The 24,954-nt window shown below is 44.4% G+C and overlaps 1 pseudogene; it reads left to right on the top strand.

Moving 5' to 3' along the window:
* Window positions 1-19,613: 19,613 nt before the first annotated feature.
* LOC118382365 (dimethylglycine dehydrogenase, mitochondrial-like) lies at window positions 19,614-23,214 on the top strand (annotated as a pseudogene).
* Window positions 23,215-24,954: the final 1,740 nt, after the last annotated feature.

Consider the following 24,954-nt stretch of genomic DNA (forward strand, 5'->3'; position numbering starts at 1 on the left):
TGGCTTTACGTCCTATGCATGGCACAACTACGGGGCATGATTTGTATGAAGAGGTGTCAAGATGTGTAAATGAGATGGAGCTGCCTTGGGAAAAACTCGTGGGTTTGACAACCGACGGAGCACCTGCGATGTGTGGACACAGGAGCGGACTGGTGGCGAAGATACGGGAAAAGATGCAAGAGGAAAACGCGACAGGTGAGCTGACAGCTTATCATTGTATCATACACCAGGAAGCGTTGTGCGGTAAAGCCTTGAAAATGGAGCATGTAATGAGCATCATCACGCGCACAGTTAACTTTATCAGAGCCAAAGGTTTGAATCACCGCCAGTTCAAGGCATTTCTGACGGAGTTAGAAACGGAGCATGGTGATTTGCCTTATCACACAGAGGTGCGATGGCTAAGCCAGGGAAAGGTGCTTCAAAGATGTTTCGAGCTTCGTGAGGAGATTTGTCTGTTCTTGGACAGCAAAGGGAAAGACACAACACAACTCCGAGACGAAATGTTTCTGTGTGAAATGGCTTTTCTGTGTGACATTACGAGTCATCTGAATGCAATGAACTTGCAGCTGCAGGGTCGGGATCGTGTCATCTCTGATATGTACAGTACAGTGAAGGCATTTAAAACCAAACTGACTCTGTGGGAGACGCAGATGCGGAAAGAAAATTTGAGCCACTTTCCCAGCTGCCAGACCATGAAAGAGAAGCTCTCTACCAGTGCGTTCCCGAGCGCACAGTTGGCTGATAAAATAGGTATGCTTGCCGCTGACTTTCGACGCCGATTTGCTGACTTTGAAGCACAAAAAAGCAGGTTGGAACTGCTCGGTAACCCATTTGCTGTTGACGTGGAAAGCTCACCACCAAACCTCCAAATGGAGTTGATTGACCTCCAATGCAATGATGCACTGAGGGCAAAATATGCGGCAGTGGGTGCTGCGGAGTTCGCCCGTTTCCTCCCGACACAATGCCCCAGCTGCGCATCCAGGCTGCTCAAACGTTGTCTATGTTTGGCAGCACATACCTGTGTGAACAACTGTTTTCTTTGATGAACTTGAACAAAACATCACACAGAAGTCGACTTACTGCTGAACACCTCCACTCAATTCTGAGGATTTCCTCAGCTCAGAGCCTTACCCCGAACATTGATGAACTTGTGGAAAAGATGGGACACCACCAAGTATCACCCTCAACCTCAAACAAGTGAACATTACTGTGCAATCACATATTTAGAGTTTTTACTCAGTTCAAGTTTAAAAGTTAAAGTTTAATATTTGTTTTCACTGCATGTTACTTCTCCTTAAACAAAGTGTTGTTTTTGATTAATAGATTTTTGCACTTTATTTTATTGTATTTCAATCCAATTATATTTTAAAAATATTTCAGTTGAGTGGATGATAGAAAATTGCTATTATTGTTTTTTTCTTTGAAGTAAATTTAGCCCACTTTTGCTAAAATAGAAAATATAGGCTACTGATGGTGCCTTGAATACCGGTTTCTTTCATTTAATGTTCATGTTATGGGGATTTTTATATAAAGGAAATTTGTCTTTTGTGTCTGTTGAAAATTAAAGATTACTGACAGAGCCATAAGAAAATATTGCTTTATTTATCTGATCATATTGGAATATATTTGTTAGGTTTTCAGTAGGTTCAATTAGGTTCACTAGACTATATGCGTCATTTAAAAAATTTTCAATGAACATTCGAACAGTCCGGCCCTCGGCTTGTAGCTAAATTTTTTATTTGGCCCTCCGTCCATTTGACTTTGACACCCCTGCTCTACCGTCACTCTACGCATACTCTATCGTCACTCTACGCATACTCTATCGTCACTCTACGCATACTCTACCGTCACTCTACGCATACTCTACCGTTACTCTACGCGTACTCTACCGCTACTCTACGCATACTCTACCGTTAATCTACGCATACTCTACCGCCACTCTACGCATACTCTACCGCTACTCTACGCATACTCTACCGCTACTCTACGCATACTCTACCGCTACTCTACGCATACTCTACCGCTACTCTACGCATACTCTACGCATACTCTACGCATACTCTACCGCTGCTCTACGCATACTCTACCGTTGCTCTACGCATACTCTACGCATACTCTACCGTTACTCTACGCATACTCTACCGTTACTCTACGCATACTCTACCGTTACTCTACGCATACTCTACCGTTACTCTACGCATACTCTACCGTTACTCTACGCATACTCTACCGTTACTCTACGCATACTCTACCGTTACTCTACGCATACTCTACCGTTACTCTTTTCCCTACTTGTACCTCAAGTATTTATGTACTTGACGCGGGGTGGTGAGGAACAGCTGCAACTCCGCAGAAAGTGGCAGAAGTCAACAAGTGGGGTTATGTGACATTTCTTTCAGCTGTCACCACAACTGGTTCCTGCAGGCCGTTACCAGCCTGTGCTCTGTAGGGACAAACAGCTGTAGTGTCAGCAGGGGTAATGGTGTGTGTGTTTGTCTGTGTGCAGAGGGAGGGCAGCTGACTCTTGCCCCGGAAATCAGAATATTGATCGGGCAAGAGGCTCGTAGCAACAGGCTTCCTCTACTGGTTAGTGGTCAGTCTACTGTGCACAGAGGCTATGCCATACATTATTTTAATGAATCTTTTATTTCATTTGTAAAAGTGTCTTTTTAAATCTTTGTGTTACAGTATATGAGTAAATGTATATACATGTTATGTAGGACTATGTGTTGACTGGGTTTGCGCTTGTCACGGTCAAGCAATAGTTCAGGTACTGCAGTGAGTAAATGTTCAGTTTTAGGGGGTATCCATGTCCCTGTGGATGTAGTGGCTGGTCGGTTTCCTTCCCTTTTAGAATGTTACGGAGTAGGAACATTCGTGTTTGTGCCAGTGTTTCGGTGGGGGAGCTAACAAGCAGGGAGACAGTTAAATGCTTAAGTGCTCCCAAGAAAAGCGTTAACGCACCTAAAATGTTGGTTTGCACGCTGCCATTAAACCCCAAAAGAAGAAGGCCTTAGAAAGAGTGGTCAGAAAACCCAAACATCAGATCGGATCAGATTGCATTATCACCAACAGCCAGGTGTTGGAATCTCAGCTGACCTCCTGAAATAGCTCCTAGAAAATGAAGTCCTTTGTAAATGAAGCCTTTGATGAAGTTTAAAACAAGACTAACCTTCTATGCAGTGTAACTCGATGTTCACTCTAAAGTGAATCAGCTGGTAGAACAGGGGGTCTCCTATCTTTGTCTTAAGATGTGGAGTCATAGTGTTGGAGCCACAGACAGACAGATAATTGTGTTAGTGTTAACTTTGACGGGCCCTTAACACCATGCCTCAGTCTGGAATGGTATCCTCTTCTCTATATAGGACACTACTTTTGGCCAGAGCCCCATGGTTTTTGCCAAAAGTAGTGCACCATCTAGGGAATATGGTATCATTTCAGACACAACCATGTCTAAGTGTCATAGAGTACACCATAGTACTGTAATAACAGTCGTGTTTTTACTCGACCCATCTACCGGCTTTCATACTCTGCATCTGAGATTCTACTAATTCTACAATTTTACGGCCATCTTCCGCTCCATTTCTGTCATTATCATTGCACAATCTGTGGGACCCAGCTGGCTATTTTGATCTGAGAAAGTGAAGGCTGGGTTAGTATTAGGCAGAAAGAGTCGGTGTGTGTGTGAGGCTCTGTTCTTAAACTTGTTTCGCTTTCCTTGCGGTGGAGACCGGGGCAGTTCAAGGATGGCTGTTTACACCCTACTGGCGTCTTTCTCCATACTCCTGTGTCTGCTTCCTGGTCTCCTCAAAACATCTATGCTAACCTAACCTAGGAGGCGTCAAATGAACACTTGAGCAGGATACCCCATATTCTGGTCATGACGAGGGGGAAACAGAAGGAGTTAAGATGGAATGTCGCCGTGTTTATTTTCCGCATGGAAACATCTTCAGAGAGCAAGCGAACACGTGCCGTAGCTAGCTGCTCACCAAATATTAGCTAGCTAGTTAGTTATATTATAGTTAGTTATATTATATCACCAAATATTAGCTAGCTAGTTATCTATAATGACATCAACAAAATTGGTATGTAGTGTCTTCATCTTGAAGAAAGACTGGCGCTATTTTTAGGCATCTGCTATGTTTCACTGGGGTGGGGACTGGAAACAGCAAGGCGCACGTCCAAAAGCGGAAGTCGCGTCACAGGCTCTCCTTCCTTTCCCCTGAAAAAAAACTGGATGTTTCTGGTTTCTATTGACCCCACTGAAGGTGCACCTTTTCAGACCATGAAATAATTACTTTGATTGGTCTATAGGAATCTGGGCCCGGGAAATTGGCCAGCTGATTGGCTTTGAGCACCCCACTAAAAATCAAATCAAATTTTATTTGTCACATACACATGGTTAGCAGATGTTAATGCGAGTGTAGCGAAATGCTTGTGCTTCTAGTTCCGACAATGCAGTGATAACCAACAAGTAATCTAACTAACAATTCCAAAACTACTGTCTTATACACAGTGTAAGGGGATAAGGAATATGTACATAAGGATATATGAATGAGTGATGGTACAGAGCAGCATACAGTAGATGGTATCGAGTACAGTATATACATATGAGAGATGAGTATGTAGACAAAGTAAACAAAGTGGCATAGTTAAAGTGGCTAGTGATACATGTATTACATAAGGATGCAGTCGATGATGTAGAGTACAGTATATACGTATGCATATGAGATGAATAATGTAGGGTAAGTAACATTATATAAGGTAGCATTGTTTAAAGTGGCTAGTGATATATTTACATCATTTCCCATCAATTCCCATTATTAAAGTGGCTGGAGTTGGGTCAGTGTCAATGACAGTGTGTTGGCAGCAGCCACTCAATGTTAGTGGTGGCTGTTTAACAGTCTGATGGCCTTGAGATAGAAGCTGTTTTTCAGCTGTTTTTCAGTCTCTCGGTCCCAGCTTTGATGCACCTGTACTGACCTCGCCTTCTGGATGATAGCGGGGTGAACAGTCAGTGGTTCGGGTGGTTGATGTCCTTGATGATCTTTATGGCCTTCCTGTAACATCGGGTGGTGTAGGTGTCCTGGAGGGCAGGTAGTTTGCCCCCGGTGATGCGTTGTGCAGACCTCACTACCCTCTGGAGAGCCTTACGGTTGAGGGCGGAGCAGTTGCCGTACCAGGCGGTGATACAGCCCGCCAGGATGCTCTCGATTGTGTATCTGTAGAAGTTTGTGAGTGCTTTTGGTGACAAGCCGAATTTCTTCAGCCTCCTGAGGTTGAAGAGGCGCTGCTGCGCCTTCTTCACGACGCTGTCAGTGTGAGTGGACCAATTCAGTTTGTCTGTGATGTGTATGCCGAGGAACTTAAAACTTGCTACCCTCTCCACTACTGTTCCATCGATGTGGATAGGGGGGTGTTCCCTCTGCTGTTTCCTGAAGTCCACAATCATCTCCTTAGTTTTGTTGACGTTGAGTGTGAGGTTATTTTCCTGACACCACACTCCGAGGGCCCTCACCTCCTCCCTGTAGGCCGTCTCGTCGTTGTTGGTAATCAAGCCTACCACTGTTGTGTCGTCTGCAAACTTGATGATTGAGTTGGAGGCGTGCGTGGCCACGCAGTCGTGGGTGAACAGGGAGTACAGGAGAGGGCTCAGAACGCACCCTTGTGGGGCCCCGTGTTGAGGATCAGCGGGGAGGAGATGTTGTTGCCTACCCTCACCACCTGGGGGCGGCCCGTCAGGAAGTCCAGTACCCAGTTGCACAGGGCGGGGTCGAGACCCAGGGTCTCGAGCTTGATGACGAGCTTGGAGGGTACTATGGTGTTGAATGCCGAGCTGTAGTCGATGAACAGCATTCTCACATAGGTATTCCTCTTGTCCAGGTGGGTTAGGGCAGTGTGCAGTGTGGTTGAGATTGCATCGTCTGTGGACCTATTTGGGCGGTAAGCAAATTGGAGTGGGTCTAGGGTGTCAGGTAGGGTGGAGGAGATATGGTCCTTGACTAGTCTCTCAATGCACTTCATGATGACGGAAGTGAGTGCTACGGGGCGGTAGTCGTTTAGCTCAGTTACCTTAGCTTTCTTGGGAACAGGAACAATGGTGGCCCTCTTGAAGCATGTGGGAACAGCAGACTGGTATAGGGATTGATTGAATATGTCCGTAAACACACCGGCCAGCTGGTCTGCGCATGCTATCCCTGTCCATCACCAGTATGCTGTCAAAGCAACAGTGCCTGAGGTACTCATTTAATTAAATTGTTTTAAAGTAACATGTGTTGTGATGTTTAATAAAGTTTAATTAGATGATTAATACATTTTGATATGTTTTGTTGTGCCTAGGTGAAAGGCCCTGAAGACAGAGCTGCCAGTGATCAGGGACCTGGAGGGCTCATAATACCTCAGACAGAAGAGAGAGAGAGACGGACTGCTGTTTGGGCCCTACGAGAGAGAGAAGATGGTGCTGCAGGACTCCTGGGTTACAAATGGAATACCACCAGGTCTGTCTGTCTATCTTGCTCTCTCTTTCACTCTGTCCCACTCTCTCTCACAAAGACTCTCTCTCTACCTAACCTCAGTTGTACTCCTCTGTGTGTGTGTGTGTGTGTGTGTGTGTGTGTGTGTGTGTGTGTGTGTGTGTGTGTGTGTGTGTGTGTGTGTGTGTGTGTGTGTGTGTGTGTGTGTGTGTGTGTGTGTGTGTGTGTGTGTGTGTGTGTGTGTGTGTGTGTAGCCATAAAGTGCTTTGAAAGGCTGGTCATGACTCACATCAACACCATTATCCCAGAAACCCTAGACCCACTCCAATTTGCATACCGCCCCAACAGATCTACAGATGATGCAGTCTCTATTGTATTTTACACTGCCCTTTCCGAACTGGGGAAAAGGAAGACATAGGTGAGAATGCTATTGACTGACTACAGCTCAGTGTTCAACACAATAGTGCTGTCAAAGCTCATCATTTAGCTAAGGACCCTGGGACTAAAAACCTCCCTCTGCAACTGGATCCTAGACTTCCTGACGGGTCGCCCCCAGGTGGTAAGGGTAGATAACAATACATCTGCCATGCTGATCCTCAACACGGGGGCCCCTCAGGGGTGCGTGCTCAGTCCCCTCCTGTACTCCTTGTTCACCCTTGACTGCATGGCCAGGCACAACTCCAACACCATCATTAAGTTTGCCGACAACACAATAGCGGTAGGCCTGATCACCGACAACGATGAGACAGCCTATAGGGAGGAGGTCAGAGACCTGGCCGTGTGGTGCCAGGATAACAACCTTTCCCTCAACGTGATCAAGACAAATAAGATGATTGTGGACTACAGGAAAAGGAGTGCGTACAGTGCGTACAGCCCAGTACATCACTGGGACAAAGCTTCCTGCCATCCAGGACCTCCAGGCGGTGTAAGAGGAAGGCCCTAAAAATTGTGAAAGACTCCAGCCACCCTACTCATAGACTGTTCTCTCTGCTACTGCAGGGCAAGCGGTACCTGAGCACCAAGTCTAGGCTTTTAAAATAAAAACTTACCCCCTTTTTTCACCCCAATTTCGTAGTATCCAATTGTTTTTAGTAGTTACTATCTTGTCTCATCTCTACAACTCCCGTACCGGCTTGGGAGAGACAAAGGTCGAGAGTCATGCATCCTCCGAAACACAACCCAACCAAGCCACACTGCTTCTTAACACAGCGCGTATCCAACCCGGAATTCAGCCGCACCAATGTGTCGGAGGAAACACCGTGCCCCTAGCGACCTGGTCAGCGCGCACTGCGCCCTGCCCGCCACAGGAGTTGCTAATGCGGGATAAGACAAGAATATCCCTACAGGCCAAACCCTCCCTAACCCGGACCACGCTAGGCAAATTGTGCATCGCCCCATGGACCTCCCGGTTGCAGCCGGCTGCGACAGAGCCTGGGCTCGAACCCAGAGTCTCTGGAGGCCAGAGTCTTAGACCACTGCACCACCCGGGAAGCCCCAAAAGGCTTTTTAACAGCTTCTACCCCCAAGCCATAAGACTCCTGAACAGCTAATCAAATGGCTCTGTACCAGTACAGCATGTATATAGCCTCGCTGCTGCTCTTTAACTATTTGTTATTTTTAACTAATCTATTTTTTGCTCAACAATTATTTTTCATAAAACTGCATTGTTGGTTAAGCTTGTAAGTAAGCCCCTGTTGTATGCGGCGCATGTGACAGATAACATTTAATTTGACGTTACACTACCACTGCTACTACTGGACCATCATGTTACACTACTACTGCTGCTACTGGACCATCATGTTACACTACTACTGCTACTACTGGACCATCATGTTACACTACTACTGGACCATCATCTTACACTACTACTGGACCATCATGTTACACTACTACTGCTACTACTGGACCATCATGTTACACTACTACTGCTGCTACTGGACCATCATGTTACACTACTACTGCTACTACTGTACCATCATGTTACACTACTACTGCTACTACTGGACCATCATGTTACACTACTACTACTGTACCATCATGTTACACTACTACTGCTGCTACTGGACCATCATGTTACACTACTACTGCTACTACTGGACCATCATGTTACACTACTACTGCTACTACTGGACCATCATGTTACACTACTACTGCTACTACTGTACCATCATGTTACACTACTACTGCTGCTACTGGACCATCATGTTACACTACTACTGCTGCTACTGGACCATCATGTTACACTACTACTGCTACTACTGGACCATCATGTTACACTACTACTGCTACTACTGTACCATCATGTTACACTACTACTGCTGCTACTGTACCATCATGTTACACTACTACTGCTACTACTGGACCATCATGTTACACTACTACTGCTGCTACTGGACCATCATGTTACACTACTACTGGACCATCATGTTACACTACTACTGCTACTACTGTACCATCATGTTACACTACTACTGCTACTACTGGACCATCATGTTACACTACTACTGCTGCTACTGGACCATCATGTTACACTACTACTGGACCATCATGTTACACTACTACTGCTACTACTGGACCATCATGTTACACTACTACTGCTACTACTGTACCATCATGTTACACTACTACTACTACTACTGGACCATCATGTTACACTACTACTGCTGTTACTGGACCATCATGTTACACTACTACTGCTACTACTGTACCATCATGTTACACTACTACTACTACTACTACTACTGGACCATCATGTTACACTACTACTGGACCATCATGTTACACTACTACTGGACCATCGTGTTACACTACTACTGATACCGCTACTACTGGACCATCATGTTACACTACTACTGGACCATCATGTTACACTACTACTGCTACTACTGGACCATCATGTTACACTACTACTGCTACTACTGTACCATCATGTTACACTACTACTGGACCACCATGTTACACTACTACTGGACCATCATGTTACACTACTACTGGACCATCGTGTTACACTACTACTGGACCATCATGTTACACTACTACTGGACCATCATGTTACACTACTACTGGACCATCATGTTACACTACTACTGGACCATCATGTTACACTACTACTGGACCATCATGTTACACTACTACTGGACCATCATGTTACACTACTACTGGACCATCGTGTTACACTACTACTGGACCATCATGTTACACTACTACTGGACCATCGTGTTACACTACTACTGCTACTACTGGACCATCATGTTACACTACTACTGGACCACCATTTTACACTACTACTGGACCATCATGTTACACTACTACTACTACTACTGGACCATCATGTTACACTACTACTGGACCATCGTGTTACACTACTACTGCTACTACTGGACCATCATGTTACACTACTACTGGACCACCATGTTACACTACTACTGGACCATCATGTTACACTACTACTGGACCATCGTGTTACACTACTACTGGACCATCATGTTACACTACTACTGGACCATCGTGTTACACTACTACTGCTACTACTGGACCATCATGTTACACTACTACTGGACCACCATTTTACACTACTACTGGACCATCATGTTACACTACTACTGTACCATCATGTTACACTACTACTGGACCATCATGTTACACTACTACTGGACCATCATGTTACACTACTACTGGACCATCATGTTACACTACTACTACTGCTACTACTGGACCATCATGTTACACTTCTACTACTACTACTGGACCATCATGTTACACTACTACTGGACCATCATGTTACACTACTACTACTACTACTACTGGACCATCATGTTACACTACTACTGGACCATCATGTTACACTACTACTGCTGCTACTGGACCATCATGTTACACTACTACTGCTACTACTGGACCATCATGTTACACTACTACTGGACCATCATGTTACACTACTACTGCTGCTACTGGACCATCATGTTACACTACTACTGGACCATCATGTTACACTACTACTGCTACTACTGGACCATCATGTAACACTACTATTGCTACTACTGGACCATCATGTTACACTACTACTGGACCATCATGTAACACTACTATTGCTACTACTGGACCATCATGTTACACTACTACTGGACCATCATGTTACACTACTACTGGACCATCATGTTACACTACTACTAGACCATCATGTTACACTACTACTAGACCATCATGTAACACTACTACTGCTACTACTGGACCATCATGTTACACTACTACTGCTGCTACTGGACCATCATGTTACACTACTACTAGACCATCATGTTACACTACTACTAGACCATCACGTTACACTACTACTAGACCATCATGTTACACTACTACTAGACCATCATGTTACACTACTACTGCTACTACTGGACCATCATGTTACACTACTACTGGACCATCATGTTACACTACTACTGGACCATCATGTAACACTACTATTGCTACTACTGGACCATCATGTTACACTACTACTGCTACTACTGGACCATCATTTAACACTACTACTGCTACTACTACTGGACCATCATGTTACACTACTACTGGACCATCATGTTACACTACTACTGCTACTACTGGACCATCATGTTACACTACTACTAGACCATCATCTTACACTACTACTGCTACTACTGGACCATCATGTTACACTACTACTGCTACTACTGGACCATCATGTTACACTACTACTGGACCATCATGTTACACTACCACTGGACCATCATGTTACACTACTACTGGACCATCATGGTACATTACTACTGGACCATCATGTAACACTACTATTGCTACTACTGGACCATCATGTTACACTACTACTGGACCATCATGTAACACTACTATTGCTACTACTGGACCATCATGTTACACTACTACTGGACCATCATGTTACACTACTACTGGACCATCATGTTACACTACTACTAGACCATCATGTAACACTACTACTGCTACTACTAGACCATCATGTTACACTACTACTAGACCATCACGTTACACTACTACTAGACCATCATGTTACACTACTACTAGACCATCATGTTACACTACTACTGCTACTACTGGACCATCATGTTACACTACTACTGGACCATCATGTTACACTACTACTTGACCATCATGTAACACTACTATTGCTACTACTGGACCATCATGTTACACTACTACTGCTACTACTGGACCATCATTTAACACTACTACTGCTACTACTACTGGACCATCATGTTACACTACTACTGGACCATCATGTTACACTACTACTGCTACTACTGGACCATCATGTTACACTACTACTAGACCATCATGTTACACTACTACTGCTACTACTGGACCATCATGTTACACTACTACTGGACCATCATGTTACACTACTACTGGACCATCATGTTACACTACTACTACTAGACCATCATGTTACACTACTACTACTAGACCATCATGTTACACTACTACTAGACCATCATGTTACACTACTACTAGACCATCATGTTACACTACTACTGGACCATCATGTTACACTACTACTGGACCATCGTGTTACATTACTACTGGACCATCGTGTTACATTACTACTGGACCATCATGTTACATTACTACTGGACAATCATGTTACACTACTACTGGACCATCGTGTTACACTACTACTGGACCATCATGTTACATTACTACTGGACAATCATGTTACACTACTACTAGACCATCATGTTACACTACTACTGGACCATCATGTTACATTACTACTGGACCATCGTGTTACATTACTACTGGACCATCATGTTACATTACTACTGGACAATCATGTTACACTACTACTGGACCATCGTGTTACACTACTACTGGACCATCATGTTACATTACTACTGGACAATCATGTTACACTACTACTAGACCATCATGTAACACTACTACTGCTACTACTGGACCATCATGTTACACTACTACTGCTGCTACTGGACCATCATGTTACACTACTACTAGACCATCATGTTACACTACTACTAGACCATCATGTAACACTACTACTGCTACTACTGGACCATCATGTTACACTACTACTGCTACTACTGTACCATCATGTTACACTACTACTACTACTGGACCATCATGTTACACTACTACTGGACCATCATGTTACACTACTACTGGACCATCGTGTTACACTACTACTGATACCGCTACTACTGGACCATCATGTTACACTACTACTGGACCATCATGTTACACTACTACTGCTACTACTGGACCATCATGTTACACTACTACTGCTACTACTGTACCATCATGTTACACTACTACTGGACCACCATGTTACACTACTACTGGACCATCATGTTACACTACTACTGGACCATCGTGTTACACTACTACTGGACCATCATGTTACACTACTACTGGACCATCGTGTTACACTACTACTGGACCACCATGTTACACTACTACTGGACCATCATGTTACACTACTACTGGACCATCATGTTACACTACTACTGGACCATCGTGTTACACTACTACTGGACCATCATGTTACACTACTACTACTACTACTGGACCATCGTGTTACACTACTACTGGACCATCGTGTTACACTACTACTGCTACTACTGGACCATCATGTTACACTACTACTGGACCACCATGTTACACTACTACTGGACCATCATGTTACACTACTACTGGACCATCGTGTTACACTACTACTGGACCATCATGTTACACTACTACTGGACCATCGTGTTACACTACTACTGCTACTACTGGACCATCATGTTACACTACTACTGGACCACCATTTTACACTACTACTGGACCATCATGTTACACTACTACTGTACCATCATGTTACACTACTACTGGACCATCATGTTACACTACTACTGGACCATCATGTTACACTACTACTGGACCATCATGTTACACTACTACTGGACCATCATGTTACACTACTACTACTGCTACTACTGGACCATCATGTTACACTTCTACTACTACTACTGGACCATCATGTTACACTACTACTGGACCATCATGTTACACTACTACTACTACTGGACCATCATGTTACACTACTACTGGACCATCATGTTACACTACTACTGCTGCTACTGGACCATCATGTTACACTACTACTGCTACTACTGGACCATCATGTTACACTACTACTGCTACTACTGGACCATCATGTTACACTACTACTGCTGCTACTGGACCATCATGTTACACTACTACTGGACCATCATGTTACACTACTACTGCTACTACTGGACCATCATGTAACACTACTATTGCTACTACTGGACCATCATGTTACACTACTACTGGACCATCATGTAACACTACTATTGCTACTACTGGACCATCATGTTACACTACTACTGGACCATCATGTTACACTACTACTGGACCATCATGTTACACTACTACTAGACCATCATGTAACACTACTACTGCTACTACTGGACCATCATGTTACACTACTACTGCTGCTACTGGACCATCATGTTACACTACTACTAGACCATCATGTTACACTACTACTAGACCATCATGTTACACTACTACTAGACCATCACGTTACACTACTACTAGACCATCATGTTACACTACTACTAGACCATCATGTTACACTACTACTGCTACTACTGGACCATCATGTTACACTACTACTGGACCATCATGTTACACTACTACTGGACCATCATGTAACACTACTATTGCTACTACTGGACCATCATGTTACACTACTACTGCTACTACTGGACCATCATTTAACACTACTACTGCTACTACTACTGGACCATCATGTTACACTACTACTGGACCATCATGTTACACTACTACTGCTACTACTGGACCATCATGTTACACTACTACTAGACCATCATCTTACACTACTACTGCTACTACTGGACCATCATGTTACACTACTACTGCTACTACTGGACCATCATGTTACACTACTACTGGACCATCATGTTACACTACTACTGGACCATCATGTTACACTACTACTGGACCATCATGGTACATTACTACTGGACCATCATGTAACACTACTATTGCTACTACTGGACCATCATGTTACACTACTACTGGACCATCATGTAACACTACTATTGCTACTACTGGACCATCATGTTACACTACTACTGGACCATCATGTTACACTACTACTGGACCATCATGTTACACTACTACTAGACCATCATGTAACACTACTACTGCTACTACTAGACCATCATGTTACACTACTACTAGACCATCACGTTACACTACTACTAGACCATCATGTTACACTACTACTAGACCATCATGTTACACTACTACTGCTACTACTGGACCATCATGTTACACTACTACTGGACCATCATGTTACACTACTACTTGACCATCATGTAACACTACTATTGCTACTACTGGACCATCATGTTACACTACTACTGCTACTACTGGACCATCATTTAACACTACTACTGCTACTACTACTGGACCATCATGTTACACTACTACTGGACCATCATGTTACACTACTACTGCTACTACTGGACCATCATGTTACACTACTACTAGACCATCATGTTACACTACTACTGCTACTACTGGACCATCATGTTACACTACTACTGGACCATCATGTTACACTACTACTGGACCATCATGTTACACTACTACTACTAGACCATCATGTTACACTACTACTACTAGACCATCATGTTACACTACTACTAGACCATCATGTTACACTACTACTAGACCATCATGTTACACTACTACTGGACCATCATGTTACACTACTACTGGACCATCGTGTTACATTACTACTGGACCATCGTGTTACATTACTACTGGACCATCATGTTACATTACTACTGGACAATCATGTTACACTACTACTGGACCATCGTGTTACACTACTACTGGACCATCGTGTTACATTACTACTGGACAATCATGTTACACTACTACTAGACCATCATGTTACACTACTACTAGACCATCATGTTACACTACTACTGGACCATCATGTTACATTACTACTGGACCATCGTGTTACATTACTACTGGACCATCATGTTACATTACTACTGGACAATCATGTTACACTACTACTGGACCATCGTGTTACACTACTACTGGACCATCATGTTACATTACTACTGGACAATCATGTTACACTACTACTAGACCATCATGTAACACTACTACTGCTACTACTGGACCATCATGTTACACTACTACTGCTGCTACTGGACCATCATGTTACACTACTACTAGACCATCATGTTACACTACTACTAGACCATCACGTTACACTACTACTAGACCATCATGTTACACTACTACTAGACCATCATGTTACACTACTACTGCTACTACTGGACCATCATGTTACACTACTACTGGACCATCATGTTACACTACTACTGGACCATCATGTTACACTACTATTGCTACTACTGGACTATCATTTAACACTACTACTGCTACTACTACTGGACCATCATGTTACACTACTACTGGACCATCATGTTACACTACTACTGCTACGACTGGACCGTCATGTTACACTACTACTAGACCATCATGTTACACTACTACTGCTACTACTGGACCATCATGTTACACTACTACTGGACCATCATGTTACACTACTACTGGACCATCATGTTACACTACTACTGGACCATCATGTTACACTACTACTGGACCATCATGTTACACTACTACTACTAGACCATCATGTTACACTACTACTACTAGACCATCATGTTACACTACTACTAGACCATCATGTTACACTACTACTAGACCATCATGTTACACTACTACTGGACCATCATGTTACACTACTACTGGACCATCGTGTTACATTACTACTGGACCATCGTGTTACATTACTACTGGACCATCATGTTACATTACTACTGGACCATCATGTTACACTACTACTACTACTACTGGACCATCATGTTACACTACTACTAGACCATCATGTTACATTACTACTGGACCATCATGTTACACTACTACTAGACCATCATGTTACACTACTACTGGACCATCATGTTACACTACTACTAGACCATCATGTTACACTACTACTAGACCATCATGTTACACTACTACTGCTACTACTGGACCATCATGTTACAATACTACTGGACCATCATGTTACACTACTACTACTGGACCATCATGTTACACTACTACTGGACCATGGTGTTACACTACTACTGGACCATCGTGTTACACTACTACTGGACCATCGTGTTACACTACTACTAGACCATCATGTTACACTACTACTAGACCATCATGTTACACTACTACTAGACCATCATGTTACACTACTACTGGACCATCATGTTACACTACTACTGGACCATCATGTTACACTACTACTACTACTACTGGACCATCATTTTACACTACTACTACTACTACTGGACCATCATGTTACACTACTACTAGACCATCATGTTACACTACTACTAGACCATCATGTTACACTACTACTAGACCATCATGTTACACTACTACTGCTACTACTGGACCATCACGTTACACTACTACTGCTACTACTGGACCATCATGTTACACTACTACTGGACCACCATGTTACACTACTACTGCTACTACTGGACCATCATGCCAGTGGACAGTAGTGAAGGAAGTTCAGGTTCATGTGTTTTATGGCGTGTACACATATGGAAAGCATAGTGTGGTTTAGGAATGTTTAATTCCTAGGCTGTCTGTCTAGCACATCACTATCTCCTTTGTGCCTGGAACTCTCTGCATCCTTGAGTGTGAAGACACTACACGCACACACATTGTAGCAATGTTGTGTGTGTGTGTGTGTGTGTGTGTGTGTGTGTGTGTGTGTGTGTGTGTGTGTGTGTGTGTGTGTGTGTGTGTGTGTGTGTGTGTGTGTGTGTGTGTGTGTGTGTGTGTGTGTGTGTGTGTGTGTGTGTGTGTGTGTGTGTGTGTGTGTGTGTGTGTGTGTGTGTGTGTGTGTGTGTGTGTGTGTGTGTGTGTGTGTGTGTGTGTGTGTGTGTGTGTGTGTGTGTGTGTGTGTGTGTGTGTGTGTGTGTGTGTGTGTGTGTGTGTGTGTGTGTGTGTGTGTGTGTGTGTGTGTGTGTGTGTGTGTGTGTGTGTGTGTGTGTGTGTGTGTGTGTGTTTTGTCCCAGTGCAGCTGTGTGTTCCTGTGTGTATTTTAGACTGTTTGAGGACTTGGTATTCTTTCCTTCTGGGATTGAGGGTGGGGAAAGGCTGGACAGCTTCCAGTTTTTATTCACATGTAATGCCTTGGGAAAATAGTGCTCTGTACTTACTGTTCAATACGCCATACGGTCTGATAATATCAGTCCCACGTCATCATCATGTGTTGGTCTGAAACCACTCTTGTTTTAAGAGATGGAGGCGATTGAGAGATCGAACTCAAGGTTAGATTCCAAATTGACATGTTCAAACTCCAGGTTAGGATCTAGTTTGCCAATCCAACTCACGGTTAGCTTTCAGTTGGCCATCTACCAGTGGCTGACTAAGCTTTTAATTGGCTCTGAGAATTTAGCACCATCTGTGGGATTTCTTTTTGAAATGATGCCCATGGTATATTAAAATACAGTTTTTCCATATGAAAACTATGAAACCTTCCGTGTAAGGGCCCAGTGACATAACATTATGTACGTACTTGCAGTGAATAGTCTCCTTCCTAGAGCCATCCTTGTATGACTGTTTTATTATAACACCGTGTTAAGTTTATCAAGAAACGCTAGTCCGTAAGCATCTCCTCTCCCCTGCACCTCCTCTGAAGTCATTACTGTGAATGTATTTTCACTTTCAGTCAACTTACTTACTCAAATATAATTGTTAAATATATGAAGTAACTAACCGCTGTCTCAGTTAATACTTTCAGTCATTACATTTGAAATAAACCAAGTAACTAACCCCCAAGTGTCTGTCTGTTCTCCCCAGGCCGAGTTTCAGGCATACCAACTGGTTCGGTCCAGTGGGGAGGGAGTCTAACCTGGTGATGGAGAAGGTTAAGGTCGTGGACCTTACACCCTTCGGCAAGTTCATGGTTAAAGGGAAGGACTCCCAAAAACAACTGGACAGACTGTTCGCTAACAGACTGTTCGCTAATGCCCAAGGTAAGGAAAGCACGATGCCAAAGGTAAGGAAAGCACTATGCCCAAGGTAAGGAAAGCACTATGCCAAAGGTAAGGAAAGCACGATGCCCAAGGTAAGGAAAGCACTATGCCCAAGGTAAGGAAAGCACGATGCCAAAGGTAAGGAAAGCACTATGCCCAAGGTAAGGAAAGCACTATGCCCAAGGTAAGGAAAGCACTATGCCCAAGGTAAGGAAAGCACTATGCCCAAGGATGCCCAAGGTAAGGAAAGCACTATGCCCAAGGAAAGTAAGGAAAGCACTATGCCCAAGGTAAGGATAACACTATGCCCAAGGTAAGGAAAGCACTATGCCCAAGGTAAGGAAAGCACTATGCCCAAGGTAAGGAAAGCACTATGCCCAAGGTAAGGAAAGCACTATGCCCAAGGTAAGGAAAGCACTATGCCCAAGGTAAGGAAAGCACTATGCCCAAGGTAAGGAAAGCACTATGCCCAAGGTAAGGAAAGCACGATGCCCAAGGTAAGGAAAGCACGATGCCCAAGGTAAGGAAAGCACGATGCCCAAGGTAAGGAAAGCACGATGCCCAAGGTAAGGAAAGCACTATGCCCAAGGTAAGGAAAGCACTATGCCCAAGGTAAGGAAAGCACTATGCCCAAGGTAAGGAAAGCACTATGCCCAAGGTAAGGAAAGCACTATGCCCAAGGTAAGGAAAGCACTATGCCCAAGGTAAGGAAAGCACTATGCCCAAGGTAAGGAAAGCACTATGCCCAAGGTAAGGAAAGCACTATGCCCAAGGTAAGGAAAGCACTATGCCCAAGGTAAGGAAAGCACTATGCCCAAGGTAAGGAAAGCACTATGCCCAAGGTAAGGAAAGCACTATGCCCAAGGTAAGGAAAGCACGATGCCCAAGGTAAGGAAAGCACGATGCCCAAGGTAAGGAAAGCACACGATGCCCAAGGTAAGGAAAGCACGATGCCCAAGGTAAGGAAAGCACGATGCCCAAGGTAAGGAAGCACGATGCCCAAGCACGATGCCCAAGGTAAGGAAAGCACGATGCCCAAGGTAAGGAAAGCACTATGCCCAAGGTAAGGAAAGCACTATGCCCAAGGTAAGGAAAGCACTATGCCCAAGGTAAGGAAAGCACTATGCCCAAGGTAAGGAAAGCACTATGCCCAAGGTAAGGAAAGCACTATGCCCAAGGTAAGGAAAGCACTATGCCCAAGGTAAGGAAAGCACTATGCCCAAGGTAAGGAAAGCACTATATACAACTCACTGTATTAGTACTCAATGTTCTCTTCTATCACATCTTACTGTATCTCACCAACACTATGCCCAAGGTGAGAGAAACTGAATGTGCCACTGCTTCACGCCAGGCTAAACTAATTCACTCTCATAGACAACTCACTGCACCACTGTATTACTCCCAGTCTCTATGAAACTCAATACTGCCAACAGGTGGCAGTGTTGAGTTTGAACATAATGGCCTGTTTGAGGCTGTTGGGCTTAGGAAGTATATTTATGTTCCTCTCTCTCCCCTGTCAAGTGGGCCTAATTAACATCAACCACATGTCGACCCCCACTCAGAGTCTACACTGAGGTCACCATTACCCCGCTCGCACCTGGAGAGTTCCTCCTCATCACAGGACCGGATCAGAACTGCACGACCTCAGGTAACACACAGAGACAGACGGACAGACTAAGCAGCTCAGGCCAGGTGTAGAGTCAAACCGTCCCATATAACATGATTCAATATCCCATTATATAACATTATTCTAACCCACATAGAAAACACTCTGTACTCCAACTCCTCACAGCAGCTGTTAATGTAACGCCCCCTCTCTCTGCTCCAATAGGGAACAGCACATTAAAAAACAAATTCATCTCCTATTCATTCAGCTCTCTCACACACCCTGAGACAGCTTAGTATTGTATTTCGCCCCCTAGTGGTATCAGGAGAACACTGACAGTCAGGAAATCTGCACTGCAGCCTTACGGCTTCTCCACCAAGGGCCCTGTGGGTCAATGGTTTTGCTCCAGCCCTGCAGTAGAACACCAGATTCAACTGATCAAGTCCTTAGTGGAGACTTTGATTGGTGGATTAATTGAGTCGACATTGTGCAGGCGTTTCTATTCCTTGAAATTGTAAGTTTAACCATATAACCCTATGGATCCCTCTCTAACCCCAGGTGGATAGGAGACAGAAGGAGGGATAACGTAGACATCTCTAACGTGACAGAGAGGACATTGGGGTGTTGGCTGTGGCTGGACCAAAGACTAGAGACGTCCTCCTGAGTGACTTTCTGTAGAACATGAGCGGCTCCCGTGTGGTGCAGTGGTCTAAGGCACTGCAACTCAGTGCAAGAGGCGTTAGTTACTACAGTCCCTGGTTCGAATCTAGGCTGTATCACATCCAGCCGTGATTGGGAGTCCTATAGGGAGGTGCACAATTGGCCCAGAGTCGTCCTGTTTTGGCCGGGGTAGGCCGTCATCGTAAATACGAATTTGTTCTGAACTGACTTGCTTGGTTAAATAAAAAGGTTCAATTAAATGTTGCCATTTTCTTTCTTTTTTTGATAAGTGATGCAGGCCTCAAGTTACTCCACTGCAAAAACCCCTTCAACTGGCTGGCATCAACCTCAGAGCTACCAGGATCTCCTACACAGGTGTGTGTGTGTGTGTGTGTGTGTGTGTGTGTGTGTGTGTGTGTGTGTGTGTGTGTGTGTGTGTGTGTGTGTGTGTGTGTGTGTGTGTGTGTGTGTGTGTGTGTGTGTGTGTGTGTGTGTGTTGGCTTACAACTGTTCAAGAGTACATGTGTAGCATGTACAGCGTAACTGACTGCGTGTGTTTCAGGCGAGTTGGGCTGGGAGCTGTATCTACCTCCGAAGGACATGGCAGCGGTGTACCTTGCTATCATGGAGGCAGGACAGGATGAGGGAATCGACAACTTTGGTACCTACGCCATGTCATCACTACGACTGGAGAAGGGCTTTAGGGGCTGGGGTGCAGAGGTACACACACACGTACTCTCATGCGGTATGGATTGACGGGATGTTTTTTTTTAATCAGATGAACTTTGACACCAACCCTCTGGAAGCTGGTCTGGACTACTTCATCAATCTCAACAAGGTAGACATTGTTACTCTCTCACCAGTCAGTCACCGTCTGTGGGTTCAAGTAGAGGTGTTCATATTCAAACCAGGTGGGTTATGTTTAGATGTTGTGAAATTGTGGCCATGTAGCCAGTATCCTAATTCTCCTACACACCTGTATTCTTTAATAAATGCTATGTTTAAATACAGTACACACACACACACACACACACACACACACACACACACACACACACACACACACACACACACACACACACACACACACACACCACTCTTCCTGTCTCCAGCCTGCAGAATTCGTCGGTAAGACAGCACTGCAGGAGATCAAAGCTAAAGGTCTGAAGAGGAAGCTGTCGACGGGACCATCTGGCTCAACGGCAAGGTGAGCTGTGTGTGTGAGCTGTGTGTGTGAGCTGTGTGTGTGAGCTGTCTGTGTGCGCCCGGTGGTAAAGAGGCAACACAACAGAGGCTTTCACTTACACCAACAGTGTTACCAACAATGCAGATGATGGAATGCATTATAGATGTTTCACAATGTGTTTTTTTTTTAGTGCGTAATATGTATTGTCAATAATTGTATCATTGTGGAGTGACACTTTAATAATTGTTTCTAAACTCTACACCACCCAGCATTTTCCTACAGTACCTGCAACCGTCCTATAGAAAAGCATATAGCTTATTGCCCTGTTCTCTCCTAGGTGGTTGGCAACACTACATCAGGGACCTACAGCTACACCGCCCAGAGGAGTCTGGCATTTGCCTATCTGCCAGTGGAGCTGTGTCCTGTGGGGCAGAGGGTGGAGGTGGAGATGTTGGGGAGGACATACCCTGCCATGGTAGTCTAGGAGCCACTGGTCCTCACTTAACCCACCAAGAACCGGCTGCAGAAGAAGGTTAAGATTAAAGGCCGACACAAAGTAACCCAGAATGTGCTCAACTCTAGGTTCCAATTTCCAATGTCCATACTAGCACGGACGGATTGTTTGGTTGGAGTCTTGAAACCATTCAACCCATAACTGCTTAGCATTACTGATAGGTGGCATTTTAATCTCTCAGTATTGCAGTGTTTTAAGTTGTTTTTATGTGAAGGAATTAAATAGCTTTTTTAAATGACAGGTATTAATGCTTATGGGGTTGAAAAGCAGAGACTTAGTAGAAGTGTTAGTGCAGCTGTCCTATCCCAACCAGAACCGGACAAATAGATTCTGTCTACTGTAGTCGTTTTGTACAGTACATTATATAGAAGAGACAATGAACTTTGATAATGCTTTGTACAAACCTCAGTCTTAAAAGCAAGGTGGGCATATAGCAGACGTGATAGCTTGTCCTACCTTGTGCTCAGGTTAACTAGCTAACGGGCAGTGATAACCAAAAGGAACAGTATTTTAAGAACACTATGTAAAATAAATTGTGCTAAATGTGTTTACATTATTTTGTCAAATTGTCTGTACATTTGAACTTTGGTTAATTAAAGCCAATGGTAAGCTTGGTCCTGTGCCGTCGTGCGTTTTATAATGATTCTGCATATTTCACACACTATAATTCATCCCTCTCGCCGTATGGAGCAACATCAAGCACACTGGTTACATTAACTTGGCTGAGTATTACAAGTGTCTCTCCACTATAACATAACTCAGAGTTACTTGCGTAACCCCGGGTTCTATGATACTACTAGTGAGACGTCTCACATTGGGATCCGCTTGGCGGATCACTGGGCTTGAAGAGCCAATCCCACAGCGACTGGCCCTCTGGTCATTCTCAAGCATGCCTCTCTTGCGAACAGGGAAACGAGGTGTAACCCCGAGTTCTATTCCAAATGCTTGTTCCAATGTCTCACATTAGGATATGGCCAACACCTGTATTGCAGAAATGCTCTCCATAGCCAGGTTAGTCCCAAAAACATCACTCCTCAGAGGCGCCGAGACTGAGCACCAACTGGTAAATAAATACCTTTTAAGCGTATGAGGGGTGGCCTAACATGCCATAACGCAAATCTCCTGTAAGGAGATGCCTTAGAACAGTGCCCAAGAGGTAGCCATACCTATGGTGGAACGAGTTTAAAAATGAGGGCGCTGCAGTGGATAGCTGCTGTCTTAAGGGCTCCAGACCAATTCACTTATTTAGTGTTTTTTTAAATATATATTTTACGCCTTAATATTTTTGTACACAATGTTTCCACCATCCTTTCCTATGACCTGAAAACAGCTTCTGGACGTCAGAGCAGGGATCACTAACCTCCATTTGGATTAACATTTCTACTTCAATGAGTCGGCAGCTCGGAGCATTCTGCGTACGCCGGACCAGGCCCTGATGCCCTGGGACTCGGCAGAGGAAGCGGCGGCGAAACGAGGAAAGCGAGGCGGCGTCATGACGAGACAACCTCGGCGAGCAAGTAGACCGCCTGTTTTTTTTGGCAAACGTGCAGTCAGATGAGCGCTGTTCGAGACTATCCTATCAACGGAACCTGAAAAAAACTGCAACATCCTATGTTTATCGGAGTCACGGCTGAACGAGGACATGGATATACAACTCGCTGGTTTTATCGATGCATCGTTAAGATCGGACGGCAGAATCGGGTAAGGCGAGTGGGGGAGGGGCGTGTTCCTTTGTTTAAAAAATGATCAAATAAAACATTGGATAGGTGCAGTGAAATGTGCTGTTTTACATGGTCAGCCATAGTAGTACGGTGCCCAAAGAGCAAGTTAAGGTTAAGTGCCTTCCTCAAGAGCACATCGGCAGATTTTCACCTATTCGGCTCGGGTATCCGAACCAGCGACTTTTTGGTTACTGGCCCAGCCCTCTAACCGCTAGGCTACCTGATGCCCTGGTAACAAAAGCTGGTGTGCAATCTCTAATGTTAAGGATGTCTTGAGTTTTTGCTCACCCGATTGGGTTTAAGTCCAGGCTCTGGCTGGGCCACTCAAGGACATTCAGAGACTTGTCCCGAAGCCACTCCTGTGATGACTTGGCTGTGTGCTTAGGGTCGTTGTCCCGTTGGAAGGTGTACCTTCACCCCAGTCTGAGGTCCTAAATACACTGGAGCAGGTTTTCATCAAGGATCTCTCTGTACTTTGCTCTGTTCATCTTTCCCTCCATATTGACTAGTCTCCCAGTCCCTACCACTGAAAAACATCCCCACTGTGATGCTGCCACCACCATGCTTTACCGTAGGGATGGTGCCAGGTTTCCTCCAGACGTGATGCTTGGCATTCAGGAGAGTCCT

This window comes from Oncorhynchus keta, chromosome 6 (genome assembly GCF_023373465.1).
Source record: "Oncorhynchus keta strain PuntledgeMale-10-30-2019 chromosome 6, Oket_V2, whole genome shotgun sequence".
NCBI lineage: Eukaryota > Metazoa > Chordata > Actinopteri > Salmoniformes > Salmonidae > Oncorhynchus > Oncorhynchus keta.